The 19,175-nt window shown below is 34.0% G+C and overlaps 1 long non-coding RNA gene across 2 annotated transcripts; it reads right to left on the bottom strand.

Moving 5' to 3' along the window:
* Window positions 1–1,145: 1,145 nt before the first annotated feature.
* Window positions 1,146–9,800, bottom strand: LOC101684266. Of its 2 annotated transcripts, none has more exons than XR_001178645.2 (3): window positions 9,659–9,800; window positions 9,200–9,259; window positions 1,146–1,390 (listed from the first exon to the last, which is right to left on the bottom strand). It is a non-coding gene; the product is annotated as an uncharacterized LOC101684266 (long non-coding RNA). The 2 variants fall into 2 exon arrangements; XR_006609132.1 differs by lacking the exon at window positions 1,146–1,390 and adding an exon at window positions 7,565–7,827.
* Between the last annotated feature and the right edge of the window lie 9,375 nt (window positions 9,801–19,175).

Genomic DNA, 19,175 nt, shown 5'->3' with positions numbered 1-19,175 from the left:
TTCCTTTTTAATATTTTAAAATAAATGCCTGCAAACTGAAAGTCTTATTCTATTTAGAGGCTCTATACACACTTCTATCCCCACATAGATATGGATATGGTTCTACCAGCTATTTATCTATATATAATATATAAAGCAATTATTCCCTAGTAAATTTGTACATTTCATTTTCCAATACAGTATATCCACTTTAATCATATACTTTCTAATCTTTTTGCCTCCTAGTCTCAGATTTTTGAATTCAAATTTCCTTCCCTTTGTCTGTATTTAAAAATAATAATAATCATTTTACATCTATTACAAATAACAATACCTAGTCCCTGATTGAATGCTAACATTGTAATTCATTCTCAGGGTTCGGCTGCCATTCATTCAAACCTGGAGCTGTGCTTTCATTATGTATGACATCAGCAGAAATTCTCAATTCAATTGCAGTCTTTTATTTAATTAGGGACTATGTATTATTTGGTTTGTAGTATCCAGAATTAAAAATAGCCCCTTCCACTGTGTAATGGGAAAGGAAGAAAACTTTGAATATATATTCTAATTGATATTTTTAATACTTACTCTAAAAGCAATCAAAACTTATGTTAAATATTAATTATAATATTTTTCTGCTTTTGTGCACCTTGATTTATTGCTGCCCTTTTGGGTTCACTTTTAATTACATTACAGGAAAACAAAGGATATTTTTATTGAAGAGTTATTTGGCACAGACAATACTTTCAATGGTGATGGTTATACTGAACTTTATATTAAACTTAATTTTCAAAAGCATATTTAACACAGTTTGCCAGGCTTTTTAAAAATTATTTTTCCTTCCTTTAACAACATGCCTCTCGGGTCTCTATATTAGAAATCGGGGACAAAGCTCATAAAGGAACAAAGACCCCAAATCAGGGATGGTCTTTTAAAAGAGGTACAGTTTCAAAGACTCCTAAAGATATAAATCAAAGTGCTTTTGAATACAGAGAGCATTCTAAAAGAATATTGAACTGTTTGCTTAAAATCTCACATTATTTCCTGCTTTTTAAACCCTGTTCCTTTTTGAAGGCTAGCACCAGATAGGGACAAAAGGAATATTTTCATGCAAAAATCAGGGCCAGGTACAGAGGCACAGTCAGAGTCTATTTCAAGTGGGGACAGGAATTTAATTCAAGTTATTCTCCTCTTTATTCCACATTTAACAGATTTGAAGGATTTCTCCACCTCTCTGACACTTGTGCAGACATCACTAGATACTGTTTGCACCAGTGGCGGGCACCGGGAAATCTTGGTGTGGAATTTTTAGTCCACTTGGAATGGATTCTGAAAACACGGGATAGTGGCAACATGTCTGCTCAAGAAGGTGGGGGCTCCATGTTTCTTGAAGTCACCTTTCCAGTCCCTGCTAAGAAAAAAAAAAAAAAATTATCCTCTTTCTCTTTCTAAAAAGAATCATGTTACCCACAGGTGGGCATTAACCTAGATACTATTTTTAAGAATATGAAAAACAAATCCTCATACTGGAAGGGAAGACGGCACTTTGGCTTACGTTGCTTTAGATGTATGTTTTTTTATGTATTTTTTTAAATGTAGTATTTCCAGCACTTTGGCTAAATTGCTACAAATACCAAAAATAACTAACTGATCATTCATTAACAGATTTTACTTTTCAAAACTTATGACCAAATACAAGGCTTAAGCCCCTATGATATGTGTGTTTCATTAAGAAAGTGAAATGCCATAATTCTGAGTAGAGCAGGTATCTGTGATTTTTCATGTTTCCATAGCAACATGTAATTTTTATTGAACTGCAGAATAAATAGGCAAATAAAACATACATAAAATATTGATGGGCATTGGGTCTGTTGTCCAGGGACTTTTGTAACGTATGGTCACGAGTGGTTCTTTCTAACTCCTGCAGCCATTTTTTTTAATTATAGCATAGTCTTATTTCGATTTCTTTAATTGTCATCTAATGCATAAAGTTTGTTTTTAATGTGGTTTCCAAACCCCACTTTGTAGTGTACATACCAGAGAGAATACTGAGGACGTAACATGAACACAGAAATGAAAAGTGTTTTCTGTATTTCTCTAAGGAAAGTTATATGATTGGTTTTGTCTTGCCATTTTTTGACTAATTTTTACAAGTTATTAACAACGACTTATGTTCGGTGTTTAAAATATATAACACTGAGAAGAAAATAACAGATTTAAATAAAAATGATCACATTTGAGAATACATTTTATTTTTGAAATAGGTATTCTGAAGATATTAGCTGGAAAGAAAAAGGAAATGGAATCAATTAAATTATTCATTTGAACTTGAAAAAAGGAAAAAATATAAAATGAGATTGATCTAATACCCACATATTTTATAGAAGTGATCATTAAAGTACTCTGCTGTCTGTATCATTTCAGTTTTATAAACATGTACTGAGAGCAAACTTAATACTCACTACTGCACCAATTATTAAAAACTAGGTTTCTGAACTTCAGTTACAAACTTAAGAGAAAAGGCTAAATTATTGAGGTTAATAGAAGGTTGATAAAATAAGAAGAAAAAATTCTCTGAAAATTGGGTTTGATATCAGGAAAAAATAAATCTGTATCCCTACCTCATAGCTTATAGCAAAATAAATTCTGAATTGATCAGACTGAAACTTGCAAAATGAAATTATTAACATACTAAATAAAAATATAGACCTTTTAAAATATTTATATGACTTTATTATTATACACTAAGGGGAAAGGGATGGGAAAGGCCTTTCTGTATATGATGAGAAACTCAGAAACCATTTAAAAATGATAAATATTGCATAAACACAAAGAAATCACATAGCAAAAGAATGTCACAAAAATATCAAAAGAAAAGAAATTCAGAAGTATTTTTCCCACACATAACTCAAAAGAATTAATTTTTAATAGATACTATATTCCTACAAATCTATACAAAAGATTACAACATAATAGGAAAATGGACAAAAGAAAAAGAAATACAACTATCACTAACAAGTTTGGAAAAAATGTTCATCTATAGTCTTCATAAGATAAATGCAAAGTAATGAAACGCCATTTCACCTAGCATATTGGCTTTGTCTGGGTAAAAAACAGTTTTATAACCAACTTGTTAGCAAGGGTATGAGTGCAAATTGTTGTCAACATTATAAGGATCAAAGTACAATTTGTTATAATTCCTTTGGAGTGCCATTTAGCAATACCTATCCCAGAAATGCAATAATTCTAATAATTTTATTTCTAGAACATTTTCAGTTATGAGCAAAGTGCACAGTTCTCATTGCAACACTCCTTGCTATATAAAAACAGTGAAACCAACTCAAATATCCATCAGTAGAGAATACAATAAATGTATTTCAGTGTATACAATGGAATACTATGTAGCCAATTAGAGAAAGAAGCATCTCTGTGAGTACAAATAAATTGTCACATCTAAGAATATTGTTAAGGGGTTCCTGGTGGCACAGTTGATTGAGCATCGAACTCTTGGTTTCAGCTCAAGCCACGATCTCAGGGTCATGAGATCAAGCCTTGTGTTGGCTCCAGACTCAGTGTGGAGTTTGTCTTAGATTCTCTCTCTCCCTCTCCCTCTGCCCCTCCTGCTTATGCCCTCTCTATCTCAAATAAATAAATAAATCTTTAAAAAATATATTGTTAAAGGAAAATAGCTAAGTACAGAATAGTGTTACAGTAAACTCCCATTTGTATAAAAAAGGAAAATACATAATAGATTTGTTATCCCAGAAGAGATGAATTTGTTAGAGATTGGATAACAACTTATTTATCACTGTATATTCTTTTGTATATTTTGAATTTTGTGCAAGCATTTATTGTGTCTATATAATTAACTTTTTTTAAAAAAAAAGGTATTAATTTAAGACAATACAAGGGCAAGTACAAAAAATACGTTTAGTGGTAGGAAAATTTTAATTAACAAATGACTACCCTGCCATGCCATTCAGGAAAAGTTTCAAATTAAGGGGTCTTGAGCCAGATTTGAACCTAAAATTGAGATCAAGAAGTGTTACTAAGATGGTCCTAATCATATCTATATGATACAACCTTATGGCTACATCCTTCAAGCAAGTGTGAGAAAAGGAGCTTAAAAAGGGTCAGGGATTATGGAAATAGAGAAAAAGACTGGAAGGAACAATGAAATTAAATTATGTCTGTTTTGCAGTATAAGCAAAATAATGAGTTTATAGGAGTTCAGAACAAATATTCAAATGATGTGATAGAAAGTACCATGTTCTTAATGATTATGTTATAAAAGTACCCTTTTTTGCATAAATTCTTAGATGAGGAGAAGCAGTGGGATGTATTAGAAAAGGCCGTGAACAGAATTCAGGAGACGTTTAGTCTGGTTCTTGTTCTGCCATTAATTAGCAAAGTAACCTTGAGAAGGTCACATTGTGTCTCCAGGCCTCAATTATATTATCTGTTATATAAAGGGGGGGGGAGCATGCAATAGATTCATGGTTCCACAACCATTTTTTTTAATCTGAAGAACTTTTTTTTTTTTCCCCAAATGAAACATGATGAGTACAAACCTGTGAACCAGATAAAAGCAGGGCAATTTTGTATAAAGCAAAAATGGGTGCCCCAGAGCCCTCTTTCACAGTATCTCTCTTTCTCATCATGGCCCTCTTTAATGGAACAAAATCAAAGCTCTGGGAACCAACAAAGTTCAACTTAAAACTATTAACTAGGGGATTCCCCAAGTCCCTTTTCATAAAAATATTTCCTAATTCTAGGGAGATAATTGATTCATAGGTTTGATCATGTTGTGAAATTTCTACAAAAATATTTGCAAAACATAATGGTGCTAGTAGAAGGTTATGCAAGGAATAATTACTTCAACAAAGATTTATTAAGTGTCTTTTCTGTACTTGATGCCTTCCTTCCCATAATATTGCAAGACACAGAGCTGGGTAGAGTGCAGTCCTGCCCTCTCTAATTCTCATAATTTGTTGAAGTTTTTTTAAAAATCTATTTAGGGTTATCTGAGATTTCTGAATATTTACACTGATGTCTTTTATTTCTTTGGGAACTTTTCCATTGTCTTTCTTGTTTTCTTCCGGGACACCATTTTCATGTATGATAGTACTGTTGACTAACTTACATATCTCTTGTGCTCTTTTTTGTTCTTTCCATCCTTTTTTCTTGCTGGGTTCCAGTTTAAATGTCTTTTATTGACCTGTCTTCAGTTTTCCAATACTGTCTTCCACTGATTTCCTAAATTCACATATTATTTTTTTAGCACTAATCTGTCCATTGTAATTATTTTTATAGGTGTAAGTTTGTATTTTGAAATTATCCTCCTTTTATTTCACCCATCTTTTTCTCTTTTTCTGTAAGCACATTAATCCTAGTTATTTTAATGATCTGATTGGCTTATTTCAGCATCTGGATTATCTGTGGGTTTATTTCTATGGTCTGTTTTTGCTCTTGGTTGTTGATTATGGCCATTCTGCTGCTTGTATATAATCATTTTTTACTGAATATAAGACATTGTGTATAAAAACTTCAAATGTTAACTTCCACAAAAGAAGCCTCTTCTTTTTTCTTCTTAGGCAAACACTGTGAGGAGCTGATTGGTTAAATGAAATCAGGGAACAGCTGGGTTGGGGCTGGGCTGTAGCTTTTGCAAACCTAATCTATCTCTGCAGAAGATTCATTTCTGCCCTTCAAAAATCTTCAGATGAGCCCTTTGGCCTTTTACCTTATGCAGCTTCACACTGTAATAAATGTATTAAGTCCATGTGTCGAAGGCCCTTAAGCTTCCAACCTTGTCAATGACAGAGAAATATAGAAAAATCATATACTTTCTTATCTCTCAAGAGTACCTTTCTAGAATATTGGCTTCAGCTGCATCTAGAATCAGTGAATGTGCCTATGCAATATCAGTTGTAAATCTTTAGTGCTAATCCATCCTGCCTTTGAGGGTTCTTTTCAGGCCTTTTCCTCCAAAAGAGCTTTGTTTCTTCAGTCTTCAAGATTATGGGATTTTTCATGTGCCCTTTCACAATCATTTGGTTCATTCTTTTAGTTTTTCACATAGGATGAGAGTAATCAGTTCATGTAGAAATGGGCTATTTGTTCGAAAGCCTTCAAATCTCCAACTTTTTTTCTGGCTTCATTGTTCTACTAAAAACTCTTCTTTCTCTAGTGGCCTTCTTTTTGCACAAGAATCTCATTCTTGTGCCCAGCATAACAAATGCTACCAGGGAAAATACTGCTCGATTTATCAACTCACTTCCTACTGCTTCCCCTCTCTCTTACATTGTAGTCTATCTGATTTTTCTTGCTTTCTGATGCCTATAAAAATATAACCTTTGCAATTTACCCAGCTTTGTCTAATATTCATTTGCTACCACATACTATTCAGGAGGAGAAACTCACAATGGAAATTTTTAAGAACTTTAAAATCTAAAGAACATGAGACAAATTTTTTAAATGTAATATTTATCATACTGTTCTTGTTCTTATATCTGAACAGCTATTTCTAGGTTTTCCTCTAAATGGTTTGAAAAACTATATGGGAGTCTCTGTTTTTGTAATATAAGATGTCATTAACAAATATGCTAAATACTAAAGTTAAAATTTCATATATGTGTGTGTGGGTGTGGGTGTATGTACACATACATACATACATACACATACAATATTCTCTAATAACTTTAGCCAGGAAAGACAGAATTCTCTGAAACACCCTACACCTTGTTTTTTTAAAAAGAATAATATAAGAGAAAATTGAATAAAATATTAAATTAGGTATTAGTTTTCTAGTGTTTAGAAATAATCATGCAATAATCATAAGTAGTACCTTGAGGGAAAATAAACATTTTCTATTGGTATATGTATAGAATATAATAAGTATAATCTTATATCATGCTTTGAAATTGTAAGCCACTAGTGTTACTATCATTTTTTTCCAAGTCCCAGAATATATCAACACTCATTTTAAATTATTTCTTCAATTAACTCCAGGATATCCATCATGCTAAAATTTTTAGAAAGCCTGGAGGGCTTAAGAAATTGTGTGTGTGTGTGTGTGTGTGTGTGTGTGTAAGAGTGTACTTAAGAAATGAATTTGGTTTGCATACCTTGGATTACTAGGGATTTATTTTGTTCTTTCTTTTGTTCTTGATTTTCTTATATTTTAATCAGTCATATTTGTAAAGCAATTTAAAAGTAGATTAAAATTTAACCTGCAAAAGGGTTGCTTGAGAAATGAATTAATTCTCTCTGCTATTCTATTTTGCTCTTGCCCCTTTACCTCAAGGGCCTGAAATAAGCTGAAGCACCCCTTGTAGTCATTTTCTTTCATTTGGCATTCACTAAACCAGTGTATTCCAGAGCATCATTGCTGCATCAGAGCTATCTAAGGTAGATTATTAAAAACAATCAGGTTCTTGGGTGCTGTCTTAAACAGGAATCATTAAGAAGGTTCTCAAAATTTTGCATTTAGTTTGCACATCAATGCATACTATAGTGAACACCATTACAGAGTAAGTATTCCATAAAAATAGCATAGCACAGCATAATCATTGACTACCTTATTATTCAACTGAAGACTCATTACCCTGGTTTCCATTATAATACCCATAGCAACTTCCTCTGTAGGTACTGGTGAGGAACCTGTCTTTTTGGCCTCCTCCTATCTGTATTCTTCTTTGGAAGCTTTCTCAACAGCTACTCATGTCGCATTATGGAGATTTCACTAGAAGCCCTTCCACTTCTTATCTTCTTTATTCCATATTCCAGGGCAGTGGCAATATCTATGTATATGTCTTCACCTTTGAATTACTCCCCTTGGGATCAAACCTGGAGGAACATTCATAACCTGAAATTGGACATGTCATTTACCCACATGTCATACTCATGATGTGAGGTCACTGTGGTCAGAGTAAAGTTTTTTTTCCCCCCCAGGTCTCTCCAAACAGGAAGACTCAAGAAACAGCATGAAAAGTCCGTAGTGAATCTTCTTCATTCTTACCATTCTTTTAATTCTGGGTAATCATAGGCAAGTGATAAGCATTGGAAACAGGAACAAAACTAAATCTCTTTGTCTGGAGTCCAGAGCAACAATTAAGAGCAAGGGATTTATAGGAAAACTGCCTAGATTCATATTCTACCTTCATGACCTTAGCCATGTCACTTAACTTCATCAATCCTCCACATCTGCATCCATAAAATAGAGGAAAACAATAGACCTTGATCGCTCCAAGTGTCTTTGTAAACTGTTTTATTGGGATATCAGACATTCAGAAAAGTACACAGATAATAAGTACAGAGCTCAATGAGCTTTTAAGAAAGCAAACATATTCATGTACCCAGCTTTCAGATTAAGAAACAAAATCATGTTAAGTCTTACCTACCCTATTTTGGTCAATATTATTTTACAATTTTTGGTCAATAACAGCTCACCAAGGTTCACCTTTGTCATGACTTCTAGCCTCATTGATCAGTGTTACCTATTTTTTACTTTATATATATAAAATCATACAATATGGACTCTTTTGAGTCTTCTTTCTTTCAATATTATGTTTGGAAAGATCATACTTATTGTTGCATGTAGCTATAGTTTGTTTGTTGTTGCATTGTTCCCTTTTGTGAATATACCACAATTTATTATGTATTCTATTATTGATAAGTCTTCGTTTACTTTCTAGTTTGGGCTACTTTGAATATTTTGCCATAGATATTCTTATACATGCTTTTAGTAAATATATGTACACATTTCCATTGGGTCTATACTTAGGAATGGAACTGCTGGGTTGTAGAGTATGTATTTAGTCAACTTTAGGGGATCAGGCAAACAACTTTCTAATGTAATTATCCCAGTTTACTCTCTAACAGGGTGTGTGAGTTCCACTGGTTCTACTTTATGACCAATAGTAGTCATCATTGTTTTTTGTTTTTTGGTTTTTTATTTTTTCCCATTCTGACAGTTTGGGGTATTGTCTTAAGGTTTTCCTATTCTTTCATCTAATGACTAACACAATAGAATGCCTTTCACATGGTCTTAATGTGAAATGGCTCTTTTGAGAATTCAGTGATACAATGCATGTTAAGCTCTTTGTAAAGTGCCTGGCACATAGCAAGTACTCAACAAAGCCAGGCATTCTTAATATACCTTTGCCTCTTTGATTGCAATGAAGAACCATGGTGCGATCTCAATATTGCGCATTCTTACCTTTTAAAAACAATTGTTCTTTTCCTCTTTGGGATGCTATGCAAAAACAGCCACAGAAAACTAGACAAATCATATAAGGGAATGTTAGTAAAACAAAAAAAAATAGTTTTATAGCTCTGTTTTTTTTTTTAACTAGTCTAAGCAACCATAGTTTATTTTATTGAGCACCACAGAATTAACACAAATGAAAGGTAACCTCATTAATCACCACTCATCGATTTACACCTCGCTAATGCAATCATTTAGGAAAGTAGCTCTTAGGTAATGGTGTCTCATTATAGTTCTTGTGTAATTTCCAGATAGGAATTATTATCAAGTATGTCAAGTGGGAATCATGCATACTGGGTGTGTGATAATCCGAGTACTCCAACAGTTGTGTAAAATACCACCAGGAACTTTTCTAACTAGCCAATAATGAATAATGTAGTTTTCCTTTGCCATGCTTTAAAAGGAGTTTACCTTTTTGTATTTGTCATTCAGTCTTGTAGTAAAGAGGATGTAGCAACCATTTCTGTCCATATTCTATTTTTTTGACTATAGTTAAAAGAGAAAATAGAGCACAAATTGTGGGCAACAAAGGAAGTAGAAGGTTCTGAAGACAGACGGCACCACTATGCAAGTGTCATGGCTTCCGTTCAGGAATTTAGAACTAGGAATGACATGGCAGGGGCCTCACAATGGCCTTAAATTTTGAGCTGTCTAAACAATGCCAGCAGGAAGGCATCAATCAGTGCCATCCAGCATATGGACAAGAATATTTATCCCAACAAAGTAGCTTTTATTTTTTGAGTTATTGAACAGTTTGTTGGGTCTTTTGCATGAATGCTGAGTAGGAAATCTCTACAGACACATTCTGATATAGGTATTTAAACATAATTTAATAAATAAACTCAGTGGCATGCATATAGCACAAGCTACACATTACAAATTTTATTTTTTAACTTCTATGATTATGACGAGTTTTGAATATATTACATACCACATATAACTTGAATTGTGTAATAAAGTAGTGATTTGAACCACTTGGTCAAGAACTGACTATAAAACCGAAATGCCTTTTGAGTCAACAAATATTCAAGTAGTCATGGACTGGTGCTAGACTACAATTGGTGCTGTGGTAGATGCAAGGATATATATATATATATATATATATATATATATATAGTACCATTGGCTATATATATATATATATATATATAATATTATATATATATATAATATATATATATTCAAGAACAAGTGTTACTAGTGTGTTCAACAGGAAATTTTGTTTAAGAAAATAATAATCAAATGAGTGAATTGTGTGGGGTGTGAGTTAACATTCAGTGGAGTTATTTAAAGACACAATAACCATTTCACTTTTTAGGAATGTATGATTTGCAATTATTTTCATATGAAGCTTTTTTAACCTGAAAGAATAGAAAACAGGTTAGAATTTTGACTGAGAACAGTGGCTTCAAAGTCAGACAGACATACTGCAGTGACCCTTAGTTTCCTGCACTATAAATTAGGACAAAAGTAAATAAAGAGGGGGGAAATTATCTAAAATGTACTCATTTCATAGTAATAGTGATTGTAGTCTCCTAGCATGGAGTATTATCATGTGGATTCTGCTGGTTGTGTATTATCCTTTGGTACTATTGGCTGACAGGAAGGGTTAATTCCTATTTGATGAAGAAGTTACTTTATTCTAGGCTATTGATATATGACAGTATTAGCAGGTCTCCTAAGAAGCCATTTTGTAATAGATGTTACATCAACGATGTCAACCTCTTCAGTGTAGAAAATTTCTATGTGCCAGGCACTGTGCTAAATTCTTCCTGCATATTTCATTCTCTAATCCTCTCCCAGTATGATGAGGTTCTGGGTATCAAGGCTAAGGAGGTTTGGCCACAGAGATAATGACATAAATATGCATCAAATTGTGAACCAAAACTCTCAGGGCAAATTACTCTGTCTTTATGCAATCAGAAGACTTCATCAAAGATGTATAAAATGTATATACTAGGGAGAGAAAGGAGGACTGAAAAGATGGGATGGAAATGAGAGTAAACAGGTCTCCCAACGAAGGCTCAAATATTTTGTAATGTATAAGTTGTTTAATAACTTGTGGTCAATTTTTATGACCATCATTAGAAAATCAGGTAATAATATAGACTTATTGCAGTTAATAAAAACATTGCAGTTCATGAAACATCTCTACACTCAGATATCACATTTGTTAAGAAGATGGAAACAGACTATAGAATGTGGTGTACATATATTCACACACTATGGATATATATTGAACAGGGTCACAACTCTATACAGGGTTGGAAATCGTGTCTATAATGGAGGAACAGATTATAGGGTAGAACAACAGTCAAGAGGACTTATACTTTCTCTCAAATGAACATATATTATATTTACAAGGTCTAAAATCTCTTATTTAACAGATACTTTTATTGTATGCCTGCTATGGCCAGGTATCACTCTTCTATACACTTGAGTCTTATCCTTCCTTTATGGTTAATCTGGAAGCATTATGTGAGCTTGTTTCACTAATATCTAAGCCATGATCAGGAAGCGAGCTGGTAAGGAACTGTACTCAGGTGGTCATGTTAGGGATGCAGAGCACAGGGAGAAGGTCCATATAATCTACCTCTTGCGGAGTCTAGGGTAGGTATCTCTCCCTTAAGCCTGTCCATGGCAACATTTGCTGGTTTGGAAAACAAAATTCAGTCCATGCACTCAGTTCATAGGAGAAAGAACCATTTCCTGAAAACAGGGATGATTGAGGAATTTTTAAGAGTCTCTTCAGACCATTCTTCCTGTTTGACTATAATATGACTATTTATTCATATAATACTTTCCACAGATTCTGATTTTTATGATGCCATAAAGTAAGATTTTCAGAAACTTGGTGGTGGGTAACATAATGCCATCAACGACACTATTAATTAATGAAGAATTCTACTTAGTGAGGGTGAGCATCATATTTTTCTGAAAATGAATCTTGAGAGCTTCCTTGATTATACTGTGCTTCTGCTTCCATTATCATTTAGAGACTGAGGCATGAGATGGGTCTGGTGATTATAATGATTTAGGAGGAGAAATAATATGTCAGAACTATGGGAGATTCTATAATTTCATGGTCTATAGCATAAAAAAATACATCATATCACTAGATCCGGGTGTGTTGTATTTTAATATTGGCTGTTGTGGTACCTTGCACAATATATCTGATTGCAAATTTATACTGAACTCCCCTGACATCAATGGCATACATATTGTAGTTACTAATGAAGAAAAGAGAATGTAATATACTTTTATTAGAAATTTCTTTAGGGTCTACGCCATAATGGCATATATGACGGGGGAAAGAAATTATTCATTAAGTATTTCCTAGGAATTATTCATAATTTAATCTAACAGTATGACAGACCCTAGACCTTGTGGGTGCTTCAACTGGCACTGAGTGGAACTGCCCAGTTCCATAATGTGGCTAGCCATATGGAGTGCATTATACCTCTGATCTGAAGCCTTTAATAAAGATCTTTTTGCTTTCTGGGGCAATTACAGGTTCTAACAATTTGTCTTTAACAGTTTGGTCATCACTTTCTTTAGAAGCAAGAATTTTTACATGAGCCAAAATCTGCACCAGAGACTGTGAGGGTCACCTGAAGATTTGGGTTTTGAGGCTGGACACCTTAGCCATTAAAATGAAAAGGAAAAGGAAAGTAACTCCAATGTGTAGAGAAATTTGGCATTTGAATAGTCAATGAAGAAGGTAATTGAATTTTCAGTTTCTATCTGAAATTTTTTTAATTAGATAAGTTCTAAGAAATGGAACTACGGGGGGCACTAGGTTGATCAGTGAGTTTAGCCTTTAACTCTTGGTTTCAGCTCAGGTCATAATCTCAGGGTCCTGGAATCGAGTCCCTCATCGGGCTCTCTGCTTAGGGCAGTCGGCTTGTCCCCCTCCCTCCGCTCCTCCCACTTCTCTCTCACTCCCTCTCTCTCAAATAAATAAATAAAATCTAAAAAAAAAAAATAATAAGGTAAGAAAGAAAGAAAGAAAAAAGAGAGGTAACTGCCAGATTATTTTCCTTAGGCATCGATGCAAAAGAAGCAGAATTTAATGAATTTTCCTCTTAAGATTTTTGTTTTTAACTTCTTAAATCCTATTTCATTGAATCTAAGATTTATTGATTGTATGATGCACCACTCTTATATGTGCGACTGTGAATTATAAGACTAATCTCAGTTTTGAGAAATGGAGGGAAAAATGTATCTTAGAATCAATCAAATTTGATAATCACAAGTGATACGTATTGAGGACAAAGAAAACAACACACATCTATGTCGCTATTACCCACTGCCAAACTTCTGTAAATAATTTGGTCTGCATCTCCCATAATTCCGAAAGCAGGTATTTGCGAGATGGAATGTCTTGACATATTTTGAATTCCAACGGACTTTTTTCATTCGGCAATAGATTATGGACACTCTCCCATTCGAGTTACCTTTTTTTTTTTTTTTTAATGGTTAAAATGTCATTCAGAAATGTCTTTTCTATCTTTAAGTCAGAAGTTACAAACTGTGGCCCACAACCTACTGTTTTAAATATCAAGAAACTTCGCTTACATTCCTGCTTTCCAGGATTCCTGATTTGTAAGCTTCTCTTACAAATCAGATCCGGGCGATGTTTTCACATAGTGGCAGTGTCCAGCCAAGTAGTGACTGGCTCTCAGTTGAAGGAAGCATCCTCTTTCTTGTGCCCCCTGTCCTCCACACCTGTCTTCCCTGTTCTCATACATATAACCCACATCTCTTACTTACACCCTCACCTGGCCCCCACTGGACTTTGGGTTTGCAACTCCTACTTTCAACAGTTGGAATAAAACATACTGTGGTAGCACAGAAAGGCCTTTTTGTGGCATTCCAAGTTCATTTAGAAAATTACTGAGTTTTTCACTGTCTACCACCTTCACCATCTGGTTTTGATTCCTGCGAACATTTAGATATCTAATGCAAATTTTTCCCCAATTCTGCCACTTCCTTAAAGCTACCACAGATGACTTACCAGTTCCATTTAACTGGCCTAGTTACTTTTTAAAGTTTTTTTTCCCTATTATGCATATCTCATTCGATTTTCATAGACCCATTTACACTTTCATGTTGGTCTTTGTTAGACCTCATTTCTAAGGGTCTGCCATTGTCCATCCAAAGTGGAAACATGTCCTTAGTACCATTAGTTATCCCAGTTTTGTCCCTGGAGACTGACCTAATGACTTTAGTTGTTCTCCCCAAGTTTGGAAGATAAAGCTACCCTTCTATCTCCACCATTTCTTTGACTGGCAAAGAACACTGTGGGAGTGTTTGAGTGAGCTTCGAGAATAGGAAGAGATCTAGTGTTCCATTTGCTGATTTTGTATTTTTTCAGTGTTATGATTTGTATAGAGCAGATGTTGATTAATAAAACTAAGCATGAAATTATAATTCTTTTTAGCAGACTTCTTCTTATAATTATTTTACTATTTAAACAGATTTCTCAGAGATATTCCTGGTATGACCCATGTACCCGTGGTTTTTGAATGTATATTCAATGCAATAGACCATAAAATCATTTAAATATAATCTCTGTATTTTTGGAAGACAGACAGACACATTTCAATCTTGCTTCAAGACTAAAATTAAAAAAAAAATACACTGCACTGAATTGAGTGAAATGGTGTGACTTTCAAACAATGAATATCCAATGAATATCATGAAGCATTTTTCTCCAAGTACTAGTTTACATATGTCACAACTAGATAAAAGGCTTTTTCTGTGCCACCCTTCTCCCTCTCCCTCTCTGTCTCTCTCTCTTTTGCCTGTGCCTGCAATGTCACATCAATTGTTGTAGCCAGGACTGTTGTTCCCCTGAGGAATGATATGGTAGCACAGAAATGGACAACTTACACTAAAGGGATTGAACTATAATGGTGTTATCTCTTAAAAACACCCATGTCTCTTAGGTGGACCTCTTCCCATAGGGAGGCATGAAAGCAGAGAACTTTCTGGGGAGCTTGCTGTTAGATTGTGTCCTCTACAATATAAATTAGATGCAAAGATGTATAAAGTAGGAACATTTCCAGACTTACTTTTAAAGAAGTATGGCATTTCTCAAGACTTCCATGAAAGCGAGATTCCTTGGACTGTCACAAAGCTCAATACCAGCCTAAAAATTCTGTATGCTCTCTGAGTGTGTTGAGTAACGGACAGTCAGGAATAGAGCCAATTATGTGGAAGCTGATTGGATGCATCTACATTTCAAGAAGTCCTTAAACCATCATTGCTTTTCTTAAGTAAGTCAAAGATTTAAGACATGAGCAATATCATTTTACCCTGATTATATATCATGTCCCTGATGACAATTTCTAGATTTTTGATTACAAAAAAAGAGAAAAAAAATGTTTAATACAGAAAAATCTAAAGAATATGAAGGAATAGAAAATAAAGCTCTCATAATGCCAACATCCAGGGATAATCTCTGTTAATATTTTTACATATGTTAGTTCTAGGTGAGGTTTTATTTGTTGTTTTGTTTTTTTTTTTGCACATTTGAAATGTTTGAAATTATGTCTTATATAAATATCATATTCTGCTCTTTTCAGTTAATTTATAACATACATATTCACAATGCACATAATGTCTAACACAGCCAATAATATGTATCAGACCTAGTTTCCCTAGTTTGTTGAAAATTTCTGAAAGCATAGTTTAAGGGTGTCATTGTGTAGATATACACTGTGTTAACATAATAAAATTCGCTGAACCATTCTTCTGGTTTTGGTCATTTGATTTGTTTTCATTTTTTACTATTATAAATAACCACACTGTAAGGCATTGGAAGTGATTCTGGGTAAATGAAATAAGTGGATAGAAAGTATGAAATATTTAAGACACAATAGACATATTGCCAAATTGTTTAACAAAAGTATTATTACCATAATATCTGCACTGAATGAGTCCCATTTTTAACTTAGTCTCTTTGGTATGGAACCTTATTTTCTAAACGTTTTTTTGTAATAAGTAAAAATGGTATCTCTTTGTTGTTTGAAAACACTTTTATTCTTGGTGAGGTTGAATATTTTTCCACGTAAGTATTTGCTTTTGTGGGAATTGCTCAACAGCTACAGACAAGGGTAGCCTTACACAGGGAATGTTGTCTATGTCTCTTTGAACATCAGCCTTGTTTTTTAAAATGCTTTTCAAAAGTGCTGTCACATACATAATTACCTCATTCGAGTCTTACAACAACCTTTTGAGGTAAGAAACCTCAGGTATTCTCTACTGAAAACTGAGGCAAGTGAGGCTCAGAAAAAAAATCAGTAACTAGCTCAGGTTAATCCAGTTAGAAAGCTGAAGAGGTTTTTGTTTGTTCAAATTTTTACTATTGAATAAGAGTGTTTCAATAAAAACAACAAGTTGTGTGAAGTAGGGTCCAGTTAATGCACAATGCAAAAAATGAAGTAAGGATTATTGTTTAATGCCCTTCACTTGCTTTCCCAAACAATATACAAACATCAAGAAAAAAGCTGGTATCTTTTTTACATGGTGTAAAAGACACTCCAGTTTAGAACAAGAATAAATGTTTAGCAAAAGAAAAAAAAAATGGATTAGCTGGAGGGCTGTTTTTTTTCTGACTTTGCCTCAGAAAGTATTGACCTGAAGCATTTCATTTAACATAAGGCAACCTAAGGGCTTAAACATAAGGCAACAAAAAGAAATATCTGGAAGGTGTACAGAAGACTGGCAATATTTTTCAGGCAATAACTTTCAAGATAACACAAACCATGCAGATAGAGCTAAGTGTAAAAGCTTTATTTCTCTACTATTACACAAAGGTGTTTGCTAGTTGCAAAATAGTAATCACTTCCTCTAAGTTGCTGTTCTTAGGCAGAGGAAAGTCATAAAAATGTCTGTAGTGGGCAACTATTCCATTTTGATCATGTAAGCTTACAAGAAAATTTGGATTTGAAACCAATGTATCTTCCCATTGAAGAAAAATAACACAACTTTCTGAAGAATTCTGAGATGTTATTTTTAATTAATCCCATCAATTTTGACTGCTTAGTAAATTTGTTTAGGCACAGTATAATTTGTAAATCAGTGGTACGTATATTTTGGTGAAATGTCACCACACGTAGGCCACATGATAGCCGTGTGATAGCCATTTGGAAATTAGACATTCTCTATGGCATCCTTAGGTACCATGTATCTTGAGATGGAGCAGTTATGTCCATTAGGGTTCTTGGTTGCAAGCAACAGAAACTGATGCAAGTCATCTTAGGCAAAAATAGAATTTATTGGCAGGCTTGAGTGGGCTTACAAAAATTAATGAAAGTCTGGAGGACAATTCTTGGACAGCAGGCATCAATCTACAACCCTCTAAGTGGCCCTAAAGCAAGAACTACAGAAAAGATTCACACTCTAGTACGAATTATATCTGGGTAACACCACAAATGTGACCCTAAGCATCCCCACATTGCACATCATTCATCCAGAAATTCAAAGTCCAGGAGGAGAAGTTCTGGTTGGATAAAATTTTGTGCACCCATTCCATAGCAGGGGGAAAGAGACCCATTCCATTTCAGTGGTCAGCAGTAGACATTAATGTCCAAAGCCATTAAAGTAGTCATTTGGAATTCCCCAAAAAGGAGACTATAAGACAAGGGATCTTGGCAAAGGTGAAGGTGAGGTTCTGTATTAAAAATATAGAAATAAAGTAAGGGTCTATAGAGCTATGAATGTTGAGACAAACTGCCCCCCAAACCCTTTTACTCCAGTTGGCTAGCAGAGAGTAGGTAGACAGTTGTATATCCTATAGGCTGGAGGTGGAAGACTCTGCTTCAGTGAGTCTTACTAGCCCAAGGGCAAAACCATAGAACATTGACACTGGGTTTTCCCATTGAACCAACCTATCTATGTCATCCTACCCCGAGTTTCAGTGTTATTAGGTGACTTCTCCTGGTCATAGAGTTTTCAATCAGTTTTTTAATCTCTTATAAAGTATGAGCAGAAAGACAAAGACTGCCATGTATCTTAACAAAGCCTCCAACAGGAACGGCATAGCCTTAACATACAAATAGGAAAGAGCAAGTTGTTGGGAGCAGGAATGTAAAAACTTAAAAAAAAAAAAAAAGAATCTTCCTAGTATCCTTAGAGATAAAAGATAATATTAAATCCATAAAACAAGAAGAGAAATTTAGAGAACAAAAATAAAGGTGTTAGAAATTAAAATTAACAGAAAAGAGATAAAAATCTCAGTTGAAGGACTGGGTTATAAAGTTGAAAAAGAATCCCTCTGAAATTGAGAAAATCCATCTGAAGTTGGTGCAAAAAGTCACAGTGCTAGAAAGCAGGAGGGAAAGAGTAAGATAGAGGATCTTTCCAGGAAATTCAACACCCAAATGCCTTTCACAGAAGTAAAGGATGTGAGATTCCAAAATGAAAAACTTCATAAGTGTTCAACACAATGAATGAAATAGAACCACATCAAAACACTTCATCAGAAAATCTCAGAACCCTGGGGAAAAGAGGGATCCAAATTTCTAAAAATAAAAAAAAAAAAGTCACAACAAAAAATCAAAAACCAGAATACTGGTGGATTTACCAAAAATAACTAAAAGAAAGAATGGAATGATAGTTTAAGAAGTAAAATTATGTGCTTATTTTTTTTTTTTAGAGATTTATAGGTAAAGATAAAAAGATAAAAAGAAATGGCTAGAAGAGCTGAGAACTGTTGCTTCAGGGAGATCGAAAAAGTAACATAGGTTTGCATGGAACCTCCTTTTTAATAACAAAAATTATATATATATATATATATATATATATATATATATATATATGTTCAAAAAAAGAAAGGTGAGGATTGAAAAAGAAAGGTGAGGATTAAATTGGTAGCTCTCCAGTGAGACAGAGAAAGAAATAGAGAGACAAGCAAGTTCAC

Source organism: Mustela putorius, unplaced genomic scaffold (genome assembly GCF_011764305.1).
Source record: "Mustela putorius furo isolate JIRA1106 unplaced genomic scaffold, ASM1176430v1.1 tig00000095_pilon_pilon_pilon, whole genome shotgun sequence".
NCBI lineage: Eukaryota > Metazoa > Chordata > Mammalia > Carnivora > Mustelidae > Mustela > Mustela putorius.
Note: the sequence above shows the minus strand (reverse complement) of the source record. Positions and strands in the feature narration are given on the sequence as shown.